General features: G+C 40.4%; 1 pseudogene; it reads left to right on the top strand.

Moving 5' to 3' along the window:
- Window positions 1-13,393: 13,393 nt before the first annotated feature.
- Window positions 13,394-14,026, top strand: LOC137952615 (geranylgeranyl transferase type-1 subunit beta-like; annotated as a pseudogene).
- The last annotated feature ends 1,697 nt before the right edge of the window (window positions 14,027-15,723 follow it).

Here is a 15,723-nt window from a genome sequence, read left to right as displayed (position 1 = left end):
CTTGGACAGAGACATCCGTGGAGGTAGGCCTCTAAAACTAGCTAAATATTCATGGATATTTTCTCTTTGTTTAGTGTTAAGCATTCTTTGGAGAATATCATATGGCCTGTGTAAGTTGTCGGAGCTGGAATACAACTTAGTACATGTCTCCCAAATTTTTTTAGCAGTACCAAGATGAATAAAATTGTTGGAGACATGTTCTTCCATTCTATTTATAAGCCAACTAATAACCAAAGTATCATTCCTCAACCACTTGTTATAAAAAATATCCTCTACATCAATAGGTAGTCCAGGTTGGTGAGGTGACCAAGAAGGTCTTTTGTTATTAATAAGAAACCGACGAACCGATGTGGACCAGCTCATGTAATTTGATACCCCTTGTAAGGGTATAGTAGTATTATGAGTATATCATTCTTGTTACTCATGTTGTCTTCAGCCATAAGAGGTAATTTAAAAAAAATTCCAATTAATCAAGAAAAAACCAAGTAGTGTTCTTTAACTAACTCTGTTAATGGAGAGATTTAGCATTGATGCTAAATGATCATTATTCTGATTATTTCTGAATAAACACTCATAAGATGACTCAATATCAATCTTCTATATCAGGGAACTCTTGTTCCCACACAAATATTTTTCCAATAATCTCCTTATGAACTAGTCTCGGTAAAAAAACATTCCAAACCAACAAAACTGCTTTGATAGCTTCTTCTAGACTGATAGGCATTCATATCCATAAGATGAAAAATAAAACATTCACATAATCATCTTCTAAATTCGTACTAGTAATATGAAATAATAAAAATAATGAAGGAACTTATCTCACGCTTTTTGATATTCCTTCACAAGGAGCCTTCTATGAGTGGTTTTGATCATACCTTTTTAGTGCATTCCTTTTGACGTAGGGATCCAAAATTTAATGCTTTGATAACATGTTGAATTTAGGATCCCTTTTCTGAAATCATGAGCAAAAAGAAAGAGGGAGAAAAAAGATATAGGAGAGAGAGTGCTCTCGGGTAAGGAGGAGAAGAGAAAACGGAAAAAGAAAAGAGAGAGGTTAAGCAAGAGAAGAGTTCTTCACGTGAAAGGGGAAAACTTAAACTCCTTTGTTCCTTATAATCCATGTACAATTTCCTCTATTTATAGTAGAGGATGTGGTAGAATCCATGTATAATTACACTTCATTCTCCTAATTACATTCAATCTCTAACTCTTAAAGATAAGCCTACCATGGTAAGATAATTCAAAGTAAACTAGAAGCCTAACATAACTCAAATACTAACTCCTTATGAGGACGTGACCTTTAGGATAAGAGGCTAGCTTGTGGCTATCTTGAGGGACCCACTAGACCTTCTAACCATCTCGTGACTCTCCTCAGGAGTCCTTGATCTTCCAACCAGCTTCTATAAGTCCCACTTAATCTTCCAACTTATGAGATAAGACAGCCTGCTTGTGGTAGTCTTACTTGATCTTAAACTTTTCCAACTCATGCCAGCTCGTGTGATGACTAATCAAGTCATCCCTCATCCTCATGGTGGGTCCCACTTGCTCATGCAAGCTTGGTGGAATCTACCTTGTTAGGTTTTCAACAATCCAGTCAAAAGAAGGTCATGGTACATCAAACTACATCTCCTTATACACCTCATGAAAAATCTATAGCTAAGAGGAAAAATAAATGTCCAATTAAAGGTTGCCCGTGCTCTTTTATTGTCTATGAATGACTCTCCATTTTACAGGCCATATGATGTGAAGAATGCTTTGATTTTTTATTAATTGCAAGCCCTCCACCGTTCTTGGGCATACGACTTCATTTTACTCTATTTTATCCGTAAACAACCTTTTACCTTTCCAGCTCGATTTTTGGGTGTGTGTTTTGTTCATATAACATCTTGTCAGGAAAAACTAAATCCTTAAAGTGTATATCTCTAAAATGTTCAGCAAAAAGAAAAAAGAAAAAAAGGTATGTGTGATATAGTCCTTCTGTGTATGAGAATTTTTGTGTACTGATTTGATATTTTTTAAAGAACAACAATTCTATTCCGAGGCTCATTCACCTCTGGTTTTCAAAAGTCTATAGAGATGCCCTGACCTGTTGAGCCATTGGATCAGCATTTATTTGAGCTTCCAGAGCAGCCACCACCTCTTCCTTCTTCACCACTAGCTTATCATTCCCTTGCTCAGTTTTCCAACTTAGAGGTTAGTGTCCATATCTGTCCCTTTGATAGTCATTCCATAGCTATTCAAAAAGTGTCTTGGTTATGCATTCCTTCCAATGCCTCAAAGCTAAAATCCATTTATCACTTTTGTTTCTACTCACTGACTCTCCAAAGAGCGCTTCACCTTTTTTGCTTCTTTTTCTTCATTTCCCATTTCCAAGGATCATATTGAGGCTATGAATCACCAAGATGGAGTGCTGCAATGAAAGAAAAAATGAAATGAAAGAAAAAATGAAAGCTACGTATCATAATCAAGCATACCTAGTGGCTTGACTTCTTTACCTAGTGGCAAAAGACTTGTGGGAAGTAGATGGATTTTTAATATCAAGCATAATCCATATGGCTCAGCTATTAAAAAGAAGGTCTTTAACAAATTCAACTCTTATTTGAGCAATGCATACTTCATCAAATCATGCTCTTCAATGTCACAATCGGTTGGGGCATGGTTCCCTGAGCACATAATAGTCACTAGTTTATTCTCTAAAGCCAATTTCATCTTTACAAGTGAAGTTTTTAAGTAGAAAACATCATGGAAGTTTCATGTCCTTCTCAATTTGAGAAACTTAGTTTGAGCCCTTTTTCGCAAGTACATTCAGATCTTTGACCAACTGAAAATACTCTATGCTTTTATGGGGTGATTGTACTCAATGTTAGGAATTAGACGCCCTAATTCCAAACTAATGAGAGCAAAAATAATAATCGTGGAAGAAAAGAAATGCAACCATCAAAACAAATAATAAGATTTATATAGGTTTGCCTCAAGGTGAGACTACGTCCTGTCTTCTGCCACTGCAGTAATCCACTATGAAGATGAAATAGTGTACAAGAGATATCACACACTTATAGGTGTTTCTCTCTAACCTCTCGGGCTGAAACTAAAGATGCTCCTCACATTAAGATGATCAAACCCTAATAATAAAGAGAAAATTAGGGCAACCGCGATACAAGAGTAAAATTCCCAAACTACCCTTAATGAAACAACAATAAATATATCAAGATCGGACACGGTGTTATGGTCCTGGGTTAAGTACCTATGTCTTCTGCTCCTGACAGGGCGGTCTTTTAGGTAGTATTGGCTAGGTGCTTAACATTTGGTATCAAAGCTAGCGCTACGTCGCAGGTTCGATTGCCGTGTGCTGCAAGCGGCGTGAGGAAATGTGTAGCCGTGGGTGGAGGGGGCGACCTAGCGGAAGGGGTGACCAGAGTGTGTTCCCACACCATGGGCCATCGCTATAAGCGGAAGGGGTGACCTGAGTGTTTTCCCGCACCTTTGGGCCATCGTCAGAAGTGGGCCGTCTCTAGTGTAGGCCGCCATGGGCGTCGGCCTCATGACGGTGGATGAGATGTTATGGTCCTGGGTTAAGTACCTATGTCTTCCGCTCCTGATAGGTCGGTCTTTTGGGTCGTATTGGTTAGGTGCTTAACACGCGGGCTCTGCCTCGAATCCCCGGGAGGGGGGCTTTCTGCCCCCTGCCAACCCCCACGATGACTTGACCGTGCAGGTCGATCTACGAGCAGCTCAGCGTATGGCGTTAATTAGGCTCCACAACTTAACAATCTCCCACTTAGAGACTAATTCATCATCAATATCTCCTCTACAGTGGCAATATCTTCTCAATCCTCAAAGAGAAGTCCAACTGAAGTGGAACACATCTTCAGTTTTTTTATCATAAAAGTCTTTGTCAACATATTAGCTGGATTCTATCTCCCTTGAATCTTCTAGAGTGCTAAGAGTCCATCCTCCAGAGCCGATCTGATGAAGTGATAACTCACCTGTATGTGTTTTGTTCTGGCATGATAATTAGGATTCTTTGCTAAATGAATAACACTTTGAATATCACAATACAACACATTCTTCCCATGCTTGAGACCTAATTCTTCCTAGAAAGACTGCAACCATACGATCTCTTTGATGGCTTTGGTTATGGCAACATATTCTGACTCAGTAGTGAGAGCAACTATCTTTTGCATTTTTGAGACCCAAATAACTGCTTTACCACCCAATTTGTATACATATCTAGTGGTAATTTTCCTGTATTCGTGTCTCCAGCCATGTCAGCATCTACATAACCCTATAATCCCAACTCTAACATTCTAAAACATAAGGTTGAGTCTACAGTGCCTCTCAAATACCTGAGAATTGACTTCAATGCTTCCCATTGTTGTTTACCTGGATAACTCATATATCTGCTCAAAACTTCCACTGTATGAGCTATGTATGGTCTAGTACACACCGTGGCATACATGATATTGCCAATAGGAGAAACATAAGGCACATTGGCCATGTTGGCTCGCTCCTGCTTTGTAAAATGTGGCTGCTCCATAGATAGCCTAAAGTGACTAGCCATAGGAGTACTCATTGGTTTTGCATCATTCATGTTGAATTTACTCAGCACCTTCTTCACATATTCTTCTTGTGAAAGTTTCAAAACATCAATATCTCTAGTAATCCTCATCCCAAGGATTTGTTTTGCAGCACCCAAATCCTTCATTGCAAACTTCTTCGATAACTCCCTTTTTAATTTATCTATTTCTTGTTTGCAAGCACCTACTATCAACATGTCATCAACATATAGCAGTAGAATGATGTAGGAGTCATCAAACTTCTTCACATAACAACAATGATTTGCCTGGCACCTCAAGAAACCATTACTAATAAAGGTATAAAACTCCTTATACCATTGTCTTGGAATTTGTTTAGGACCATACATGATCTTTTGAAGGTTGCACACCATATTCTCCTTTCCTTGCGCTTTGAAACCCTGTGGCTGCATCATGTAAATTTCTTCCTCCAAATCACCATGAAGAAAGGCTGTCTTTACATCCAACTGCTCTAAGTGAAAGTCTTCATTTGCCACTAGTCCAAGTACTGTTCTAATAGTAGTCAATTTCACTACTGGAGAGAAAATCTCAGTGTAGTCAATGCCTTCTTTTTTGTTGAAATCCCTTTACCACCAGTCTTTCCTTGTACCACTTGCTGCCATCATGTTTGTCTTTTATTCAGTACACCCATTTATTCTACAAGTCCTTCTTTCCTTTTGGTAGCTCGGTCAACTCCCATTTCTGATTGAATAACAATGAATCCATCTCATCCCACATGGCCAACTCCCACTTGGTTGATTCATCAACTTGCACGTCTTCCTCATAACTCTCACGTTCACCTTTATCAATCAACAAAATATAATTCAGTGCAGGGGAGTACCTCTGTGTTGGTCTGCTAGTTCTGGCAGATCTCCTGAGTTCAGTCACATGAATATTCTAATTTACTTATGGGGGTATGTTCTCCTAGTCTTTTTGAGCAATATTTCCATCTCAATAGCTGGAAGATCTCTCAAGTGAATTATTTCAGGTTTCTTGGCTTCATCACTTGTGCTCTCAAACTTTGTTCTCAACCTATCTTTATACAATACATCTTCATTGAAGATCACATCCTATCACTTGATAACCTTACAACTTTGGTCATCCCAGAAGCGATAACCAAACTCGGTACCTCCATAGCCAAGAAAGAAACATAATTTAGATTTGGCATCAAGTTTACTTCTAGCATCAAAAGCAATGTGAGAATATAAGAAACACAACCAAACACTTTCAAGAAAGAAAGGTTTACCTCTTTGTCGCTACAGATCTCTTCTGGTATTTTGCAATCCAATGTGAGGGACCTCTGTTGATCAAATAGGCAGCAGTGCTAAAGCCTCAGACTAGAACATCTTTGGCAATCCCACATGTAATCTCAAGCTTCTAGCACGCTTGTTCAAAGTTCTGTTCATTATCTCAGCCACACCATTCTGTTGAGGTTTTCCAGGAATGGTCTTCTTCATCTTGATTCCATTATCAGCACAGTACCGCTTGAAATCATTATCTATGTATTCTCCCCCATTATCTGATAGTAGGCACTTCACCTTCAAATCTGTCTCATTCTCAACCATTGCTCTCCATCTCTTGAAGGTATCAAAGACATTGGATTTATTTTTTCCGAAAATTGACTCATACCTTTCTGCTTGCATCATATATAATTTCACATAGTAGTTAGAACCACCAAGGCAAGTTACAGTTGAAGGTCCCCACACATCTGTGTGAACTAACTCCAATTTTGTTGTCTTGTGCTAGTTTCCCAGCCTTATAAAAGCTAACCCTTTTCTTCTTGCCAAAAATATAGCCTTCACATAAACTGTTATTTATAGTTTTCAACCCTGGTAGCTGTTATGGTCTTGGGTTAAGTACCTATGTCTTCCGCTCCTAACAGGCCGGTTTTTTGGGTAGTATTGGCTAGGTGCTTAATATTTGGTATCAGAGTGGGCTCTCACGTCACGAGTTCGAGTCTCGGGACACGCAAAGGCCAGATTACCTTGTGATAAGGTCTGGGTCGGGCCAATGTCGTTGCACGGGCGCAAAAGCTGGATTAAAATACTGGTAGGTCGCATCTAGGTATTATCGTGGTCGGGCCAGTGTTGTTGCGCTGCCGTGGTCGTCGACTCGCGAAGGTGGAATGTGATGTTATGGTCCTGGGTTAAGTACCTATGTCTTCCGCTCCTAATAGGCTGGTCTTTTGGGTAGTATTGGCTAGGTGGGGGAAGGATGCTTCCAATATTGTACATGCGGAGTCTCCAATTTTAGATGTCGCTGCCGTTGGAGAGATAGAGGCCTGTTCGATTTCGTGCTTCGCTCAATTCACCTATTTCATAGCTGCGGTACTAGACCGATTAGCAAAAAGTTGAGCAATTTGTGCATCCAGTCGAAGAACGCATTGACGAACAGCCTCCTTGAGAGTAGATGAATCATTGCCGGTGTCCCGCTCTGATACCAAGTTGGTATGCCCCATTTCCATGGATCGATTCACCCGACGATCTTCTCTCGGTTCCTGATTGAAATACGATTGAAACGATGGGTTGAAGCTCCTGGGATCCCGGATCGGATACAGGGGCTCGTAGGCAGGGTACCGTAACCAGTAGGGAGACATGGTGAGGAAGAGGAAGATGAACATGCATCACATCCGTTCATCTTCCTAACGCCTGTTCATCTTCCTCTTCCTCACCATGTCTCCCTATGGGTTACGGTACCCTACCTACGAGCCCCTGTATCCAATCCGGGATCCCAGGAGCTTCAACCCATCATTTCAATCGTATTTCAATCAGGAACCAGGAGAAGATCGTCGGGTGAATCGGTCCATGGAAATGGGGCATACCAACTTCGTATCAGAGCGGAACATCAGCGACGATTCATCTTCTCTCGAGGAGGCTGTTTGTCAATGCATTCTTCGACTGGATGCACAAATTGCTCAACTTTTTTCTAATCGGTCTAGTACCGCAGCAACGAAATCGGTGAATTCAACGAAGCACTAAATTGGACAGGCCTCTGTCTCTTCAGTGGCGGCGACATCCAAAATTGGAGACTCCGCATGTCCAATATGGGAAGCATCCTTCCCCCAAACTTCGTCAGCAAAATCGGAAGGGGGTTTACCATCAAATATTTTTTCATTGGACGCCATACGTCCTCCCGAACAAACGAAGCCGGAAACCCGAGAGTTCGCTGTCTCAGAAACACTTCCCGAGCGTCCAAAATCAGACAGCTAGGCGACCTCAAATCTGCCGATCCACTATGCTCTGGCGAAACCAAACCACATGTTCGTCATTCAGCAACCATGTTCGAAATTTCGGCCACTCCTTCATTCTGTTCGCCGTTGGCAACCACTCAGGATTGACGGGCTAGCTGTTGGCAAGGGGCTTGAAAATTACAGACGAGCACCATTGCCGGTGTCTACGAACTGACAACCAAAAAAATCCAAAGAATTTAATTTCGATTTGGAAATGGTTGCTGGGGCAGAAGATGAAATTAACGAGACAATGCAGTTCGGTCTCAGAATCATGGTTCCTGTAGAATTTAGGATCTCATGAAAGGAACTTTAGATCAACAAGAAAGAAGAAGAAGAAGAAGAGAGAAGGAGAAGAGAAGAAGAAGAACAAGGAAGGAGAGAGTTTGGATTAAGGGAGAAGAGGGTTGCGTCAAAAAGAAAAATCAGGGCTAGATGAATTTGTGGAAAGAGAGGAGAGTGCTTCAATGCCCTACCTCTTAGCCAATACCTTTATTTATAGTTTTACAATGCCCTTAGGGTTACAACTTGATAAAACAAAAAGGCATAAAAGGAACACATATTTACACTTCTATACCATCTTTATGGGAAGTACCATATTTTACACATATGCCACTCCTTTGATGTGTGGGCTTCTTGTCTTGAGCTCGTGGGCTTGAGCCCATATTCCAACACTCCCCCTCAAGCTGGAGGAGAAAAGACATCATAAATACCCAGCTTGCCGCAAATAAACGATAGGATTTTAGATGTAACGGGTTTAGTGAGAATATCAGTTGCTTGCTCTTGAGATGACACATGTTTGAGAGAGATGATTCCTACTTGAAGCTTCTCCCGTATAAAATGACAATCCACCTCAATATGTTTAGTTCTTTCATGAAAAACTGGATTTGAAGTGATATGAATGGCTGCTTGATTATCACAATGCAGATTCATGGACCCCTTTTTATAAAAACCTAGGGTAGGATTGTAACAGACATAACCTTTATGGGTGTGAGAGTACCCCAAAAAAATGCACCTCATAGACCGAGGATCAAGTTTATTTTTATGTGAGAATATAACATGAACAAAACACCTACATCAAACACTTTCAAAGGAAGATAAAAAGGATCTTCACCATTAAATAACACAGAGTAAGGAGTTTTATGATGAAGGACTGATGAAGGTTACCTATTAATGAGAAAGCATGTTGTAAGTATAGCATGAGGCCAATAGAAATAGGCTACCTTCATGGAGTAGAGGAGGCCCCGAGCAACTTCAAGAAGATGACGATTCTTCCTTCCAGAAACACCATTTTTTTGAGGAGTATAGGCACATGATGTTTGATGAATATGCCCATTACTCTCACAAAATGATTTGAGGTCATGAGACATGTATTCCTTAGCATTATCAGATCTAAGGGTTTGAATTTTCTTCCCAAATTGTGTCAAGACCATAGCATGAAAATTCTTAAACAAAGGAATAATTTTGGAAAACTCTTTAAATAGATATAACCAAGTCACTCGAGTAAAATCATCAACAAAAATGACAAAATATTTAACTTTGGAAATATTTGAGACACATAAAGGGCCCCATACATCAAAATGTATTAGCTCAAACGGAGCAGTACTTGTAGTTGTAAGACGAGGAGAATATGTACTCTTGACATGTTTACTTAATTGACAAACCTCACAACTGAAATTAGAAAGTCCTTTTAAAGATGGAACCAAAGCACGAAGTGAAGGGGTAGACGGATGACCAAGTCGGTTGTGCCAAAGTTGGGCCTCAGATGTAGTGGATGATTATGTAGTTAATGGTGGAAGAGTGAAATAGTACAAACCCCCCTTTTCATGGCCACCACCAGTCACCCGCTTCGTAGTGAGATCCTGAAAGACACAAGAAGACAGTGAGAAGGTGATAGAGAAATTTAATTGTTTGGTCAATTGACTAACTGAGAGAAAATTTAAAGGAAATTGAGGAACAAACAAAACATCTTGAAGGGGAATAGATGAAGTAAGAGAGGAGGAACCTTTTCCAAGAACCTTGGTTTGGGTACCATCAGCAATAGTAACAAATTTATGAGGATAACAAGGAGATAAGGACTGCAACAAGTGTTTGTTACCTGATAGATGTTCGGAGGCCCCGGAGTCGATGATCCAAGAGGAAGAGGAAGAAGAGGAAGAAAGCATACTTGAGGCAATAGTAGTGGCAGCAGTAGATGATGAGGGAATAGATGATTCCATGAAGGACTTCATTTTCTGAAATGCAGCATAGTCCTCAACTGTAAGAGTCACATTTCCGAATGATGATTCAGCCTTATCTTCATTTTTCTCAACGTTAATCGAGACTGGGTTAGCTATGGCCCAATCAGGCTTGCCATGAAGTTTCCAGCATGATGCTACAAGGTGGTTCTGACAGCCACAATAAGTGCAAAGTTGAGGCTCAGTACGGAAAGAATTCTGACCCGTTCTACCACCTCTATTTTCTGCCCCTCTCATAGTTCGACCCCCTCTCATGTTTATGACCCGTCCTCGGGGTGAGGAAGATGTTCCCCGATTGCCAGAGAACACCACCAATGGAGCATCAATAGGAGAAGGAGGGGATGGATCTGGTATCCGAAGTAATGTGGCACTAATATCATCGAAGGATGGAAGAGCAGAAGAACTTAGAAGCTGAGTTTTGGCCACCTCAAGGTATGGTTTAATATTCGATAAGCAAATGGCTGCTGCCAAAGCTTCTCTTTGTCGTTCTTGAATGAAAATATCAGTGGAATATGGCTGAGCTAGTTTCCATTCCTAAAAAAGACCTCGAAACCGTGCCAAAAATTTGTGAATATTATCTCCATGTTTCGTATGCAGCATGTTTTGTAAGGCATCATATATATATTTTTAATGAAGCAGTGCTTGAGTAAAGCTTGGCACAAGTGTCCCATATGTTCTTGGCGGTTTCCAAGTGGACCACATTGTTGGCCACCTGCTCTTCCATGCTATTAATGAGCCAACTTATCACCATGTTATCATCCTTAACCCACTTGTGGTAGGACGCATCTTCTTCATCAATCGGAGGAGGAAAGTTAACAACGTGGCTCAAGAGGTCATGAGTAATAAGAACCCTCTGAACCGATTGTGACCAGCTCATGTAATTAGAGAGACCTCTAAGTGGAATTGTAGTAATACGGAGTATATCACTCTTATTAGTATTGTATCCAATCTCCATGATGAGGTTATGGAGGTCAAGGGAAAAGGCCTTCTTCAAAGAACAATTACTCAATGTAATTTGAAGAACCCGTAGACCAAATCAGTCACCAACAAAAGAGAACAAGAACCAATTTCTTTCACGAGGGCAAGCACCAAATTATCAACAAATTTGTGCCTTTAGAAAGTGATAATAACATCCAGCCATCACTCAACTTCTCTTGTATTCATAAGAACAAAGAGAAGAAAGTAGATGCAACCTATTAGTCCTTAATCCAAACTCCAACACAAACGATCAATAGACAAAAATTTAGAGAAGATTTAACAGCAAACCAAGACACTTGGAAGAGATTTATCTTTAGCTCATGGGAGACTTCAACGTAAAAAAAAATTCAATTGTTGAAGTTAAGAAAAAACGGAACTACAAAGGGTAAATGACTGCTGGAATTTCATCAAACATATAATGGGCATCCAAAAACATAACAAAAACCCATGAGCAACTTTAAGTAGGAGAAGATACAACAACATGTACTGGAATTCTACCTCAAATGAGATGGATCCAAATTACATAAAGGTAATTGAATTTCACCCATCAATCTTAATAAGATGCAAACAACAAATGATCTTGATCACTCTTGTAATTGATTTACAAGGAGTCAAGATTATAACATCAATTTAGTCATAGAAATAAATCTTTACAACATATAAAGATTTATCTTGACTTGATGTGACTCAAAATTCAAGAAGTAAAGAAAAAAATTAAAAAAGAGTATGTAAATAAGAAAAGGAAAAAAAAAACATAAATAAGAAGAGCATGAACTTATCTCTTCATGACTGAACTCCTTTTACAACTTCTTGAACATATTTCATAATAACTCCAATGACTGTTGGAATTTCATCAAACATATAATGGGCATCCAACAACATAACAAAAACCCATGAGCAACTTTAAGTAGGAGAAGATACAACAACATGTGCTGGAATTCTACCTCAAATGAGATGGATCCAAATTACATAAAGGTAATTGAATTTCACCCATCAATCTTAATAAGATGCAAACAACAAATGATCTTGATCACTCTTGTAATTGATTTACAAGGAGTCAAGATTATAACATCAATTTAGTCATAGAAATAAATCTTTACAACATATAAAGATTTATCTTGACTTGATGTGGCTCAAAATTCAAGAAGTAAAGAAAAACAGTAAAAAAGAGTATGTAAATAAGAAAAGGAAAAAAAAAAAAACGTAAATAAGAAGAGCATGAACTTATCTCTTCATGACTGAACTCCTTTTACAACTTCTTGAACAGATTTCATAATAACTCCATGAAGAGAGATCCTAAACTCCTTGCTCTGAGTTATTTAATGGTGAAGATCCTTTTTCTCTTCCTTTGAAAGTGTTTGGATGTACGTGTTTTGTTCATGTTACATCCCCACATAAAAATAAACTTGATCCTCGGTCTATGAGGTGCATTTTTTTGGGGTACTCTCGCACCCAGAAAGGTTATGTCTGTTACAATCCTACCCTTTGGAGGATGTTTATCTCTAGGGATGTGACTTTCTTTGAGGACACCCCCTTCTACTCCTCCTATGATGCTCCTCCAGGATGGACTTGTCCTTCTACTACTCCTTGTCCGCTTGTGCCATTCAACACTCCCACTCACGTGTAGACCATCTTTTTGTGGCTCTACAAGTGGATAATTTAGGAGAGGGCAGTTTAGGTGTAGGCCCTCTTTTGTGGCTCTACAAGTGGATAGTTTTAGGTGAAGGCCTTCTTTTGGGCTCTACAAGTAGATAATTTTTAGGTATAGGCCCACATATGAGTACCTACTCTGATACCATGTAGAATTTAGGATCTCATGAAAGGAACTTTAGATCAACAGGAAAGAAGAAGAAGAAGAAGAGAGAAGGAGAAGAGAAGAAGAAGAACAAGGAAGGAGAGAGTTTGGATTAAGGGAGAAGAGGGTTGTGTCAAAAAAAAAAATGAGAGCTGGACGAATTTTTGGAAAGAGAGGAGAGTGCTTCAATGCCCTACCTCTTAGCCAATGCCTTTATTTATAGTTTTACAATGCCCTTAGGGCTACAACTTGATAAAAAAAGGCATAAAAGGAACACATATTTACACTTCTATGTTATCTTTATGGAAAGTACCATATTTTACACATATGCCACTCCTTTGACGTGTGGGATTCTTGTCTTAAGCTCATGGGCTTGAGCCCATCTTCCAATAGTTCCTGCGAATTCAGGAACAATAGGCCCCAATATGCAATTGCAACCATCGTGCTGCCGACTCTCACTCTCTCTCTCGGAGGCCGAAATGGATCACGACTTGCATAATTCTTGCTGTAAGTTTTTTCACCAACCTTCTTCGCAATTTCTCTTACCACAAGTCCCCTGATTTTTTTCAGAAAAACCTCTCCAATGGCATTGCGGGTGTTTAGATGGGCTGAGAAACCGCAAAATGATTTTTCTCCTTGCTTCTTCGACAAAGACCGTCGTAATTTTTACCTGGATATGATCCTGGATACACTCCCTTGGCAGTACCAGGACCAAGAAATCAATCGTGTTCCTCTTGCCTATTTTCCCATTATGGATCTTGACATCCGTGGCGTACTGGCTCGAGCCGACATGAATGGTGTTGTCAACTGGGTTTTATCCTTACCAGCGTGCCCAGTTGATGACTCTGATCTGCAGAGTATTGACTATAAGTCAATTGTGATATCTATGCCCAGTCTTTAGAAGCAAGATGGAAGTCTTATGCCCACTCATAATGGGGCAGAGAAAGACCTCAGGTTTGTATCTTGTGCAGCGGCCATCTGTTTTATGTTAGATGCTTGGAGTGGACTGAACGGAGCACAGGCAATGGAATCTATCTTTCCTGGCTCAGAATCTCCGGGTGGTGTGGCATCTTGTGTAGTGGCTGTTCTTCAGCTGCTGGGATTTATTGAAGATGATATTGTCTCTAAACTCCCATCGTCTTTCATAATTGATGTGCCAATGCTGTTAGATTGGTGGTTGCAGAGGCAGGCTATGGATGGGGGTTTTCTAGGTTGACACCACAAGGCAGGTCCTTTATATTATGCATTTTGGCTTGGTGGGATCGATGTCGCTTGCAACATGAATGCTGAATTGCTAAGAAGAATCACGCGCAGAGCTGGGTGCAGGGTTCCTGAGAAGCATCCATTTCAGTCGTTTCAAGCTGGCCAGCATGTTGATTCTCATGCTCTTATTAATGTGGTACCTTCATACATTATATGCCTTACATCAGACAGGGGTTCAGCTTGTGCAAAGTTCCATACCACTTGCCTTGTTCCTCCTGGAGGCATTGGTCTTTCAGCATCGGTTCCAGCCATTTTTGGGACACTCTTGGCCGCCGCAAGGGTGGATATTTCCATTGTTGCGGTGGGTTTAGGCAGATGGGTTACACACAGGGGCTCCGTTATAAAGCTCGCTCTTCGCGCTGGTTATGTGTTAGTGATTTTTGTATAGGGGCATTCCTATAAATAATAGGAATGCCCCCATAAAAAAATCACGTTAGGCATAAATGTCTAACAAAATTACAAAAATGCCACTAATTAACACATGCAGACAATTACACCAATTACTCCTACATCAACCAGCTACTCTAGGTGCTATGGAGTCCATAACATCGGTGCTATGGAGTCCATAACAGTAGCTTCCCATTGGACTGAAACACTTTCATTCCCTTCTCACTCATGTAACTGTTATGGACTCCATAACATCAAGAGTGGCGAACCGGAGAAGAGAATAGATGAAGTAAACTTGTATTTCAGTACCTTAGGGGTTTAATTGTAATTTGAAGTTCAATAAGGGTCTAATTGTAATTATAGAACCTTTGACGTTTTCCCTGATCTATTTAGGGCATCAAGTGATTGAATGAAAGGCAAGCATTGATCAATTAGTCTAGATGAGATTGGGTACTCTCTCTAAAGAGGCCTAAGGTTGGAGCTCCTTCAAAGGCTCATGTTCCTTTATCATTGGGCCTTCAAAGACCCCCAAATCCTTCCCTTCTTTGTCAGTCAATCTGGAAGCTAGAGGAGATCGCCGGGTGACTTGATCCATGGCGAGAGAGCCTAATATCGTGGTATCAGACAGGACCAGCCTTGGTGATTCCTCTTCCCCTGCAGAAATTCAAAATTTTGTGGAAGAGAACCATGCTGATCTACAATCTCAAATCAATGGCCTGGAGGAAAAATTCCAGATGTTGATGTCCCGAATGGAGGAGGGCTTTACCCAGCTTTCCGTCCAGATGACATCTTCCTCACGCACAACAGATCATCTCAACCCTCATCCACCACCACCACCTCCTCCCCTGCGCAAAACACCTCCACCTCGTGGGGGCATCAATCCAGCACCCCCTACCGTGCCAAGGTACACAAAGCTTGATTTTCCAACGTATGATGGGTCTTCCGACCCTTTAATGTGGTTACACAGGTGTGATCATTTCTTTTCCAATCAAGGAACTCTGCCCGAGGGCAAGGTTCAATTAGCTGCCTTCCACATGCTCGATGAAGCGCTTATGTGGTTTCATCAATTCAAAAACGAGTTTGTGGTATATGATTGGGATTTTTTCAAAGAAAATTGCATGCTTCGGTTTGGTCCTCCGCTTCGCAGCAACCCAGTTGGGGATTTGGTCAATCTAAAACAGCTTGGAACTATAGAACAATATCAGAAATTGTTCCAAGAAAAACTTGCTTGTGCAAGTCATTTGATGCGGCTTGAACTTTATG

This window comes from Aristolochia californica, unplaced genomic scaffold (assembly GCF_029961685.1).
Source record: "Aristolochia californica isolate CCGP_79_NKW_82.1479 unplaced genomic scaffold, dmAriCali1.0.hap1 SCAF_16, whole genome shotgun sequence".
NCBI lineage: Eukaryota > Viridiplantae > Streptophyta > Magnoliopsida > Piperales > Aristolochiaceae > Aristolochia > Aristolochia californica.
Note: the sequence above shows the minus strand (reverse complement) of the source record. Positions and strands in the feature narration are given on the sequence as shown.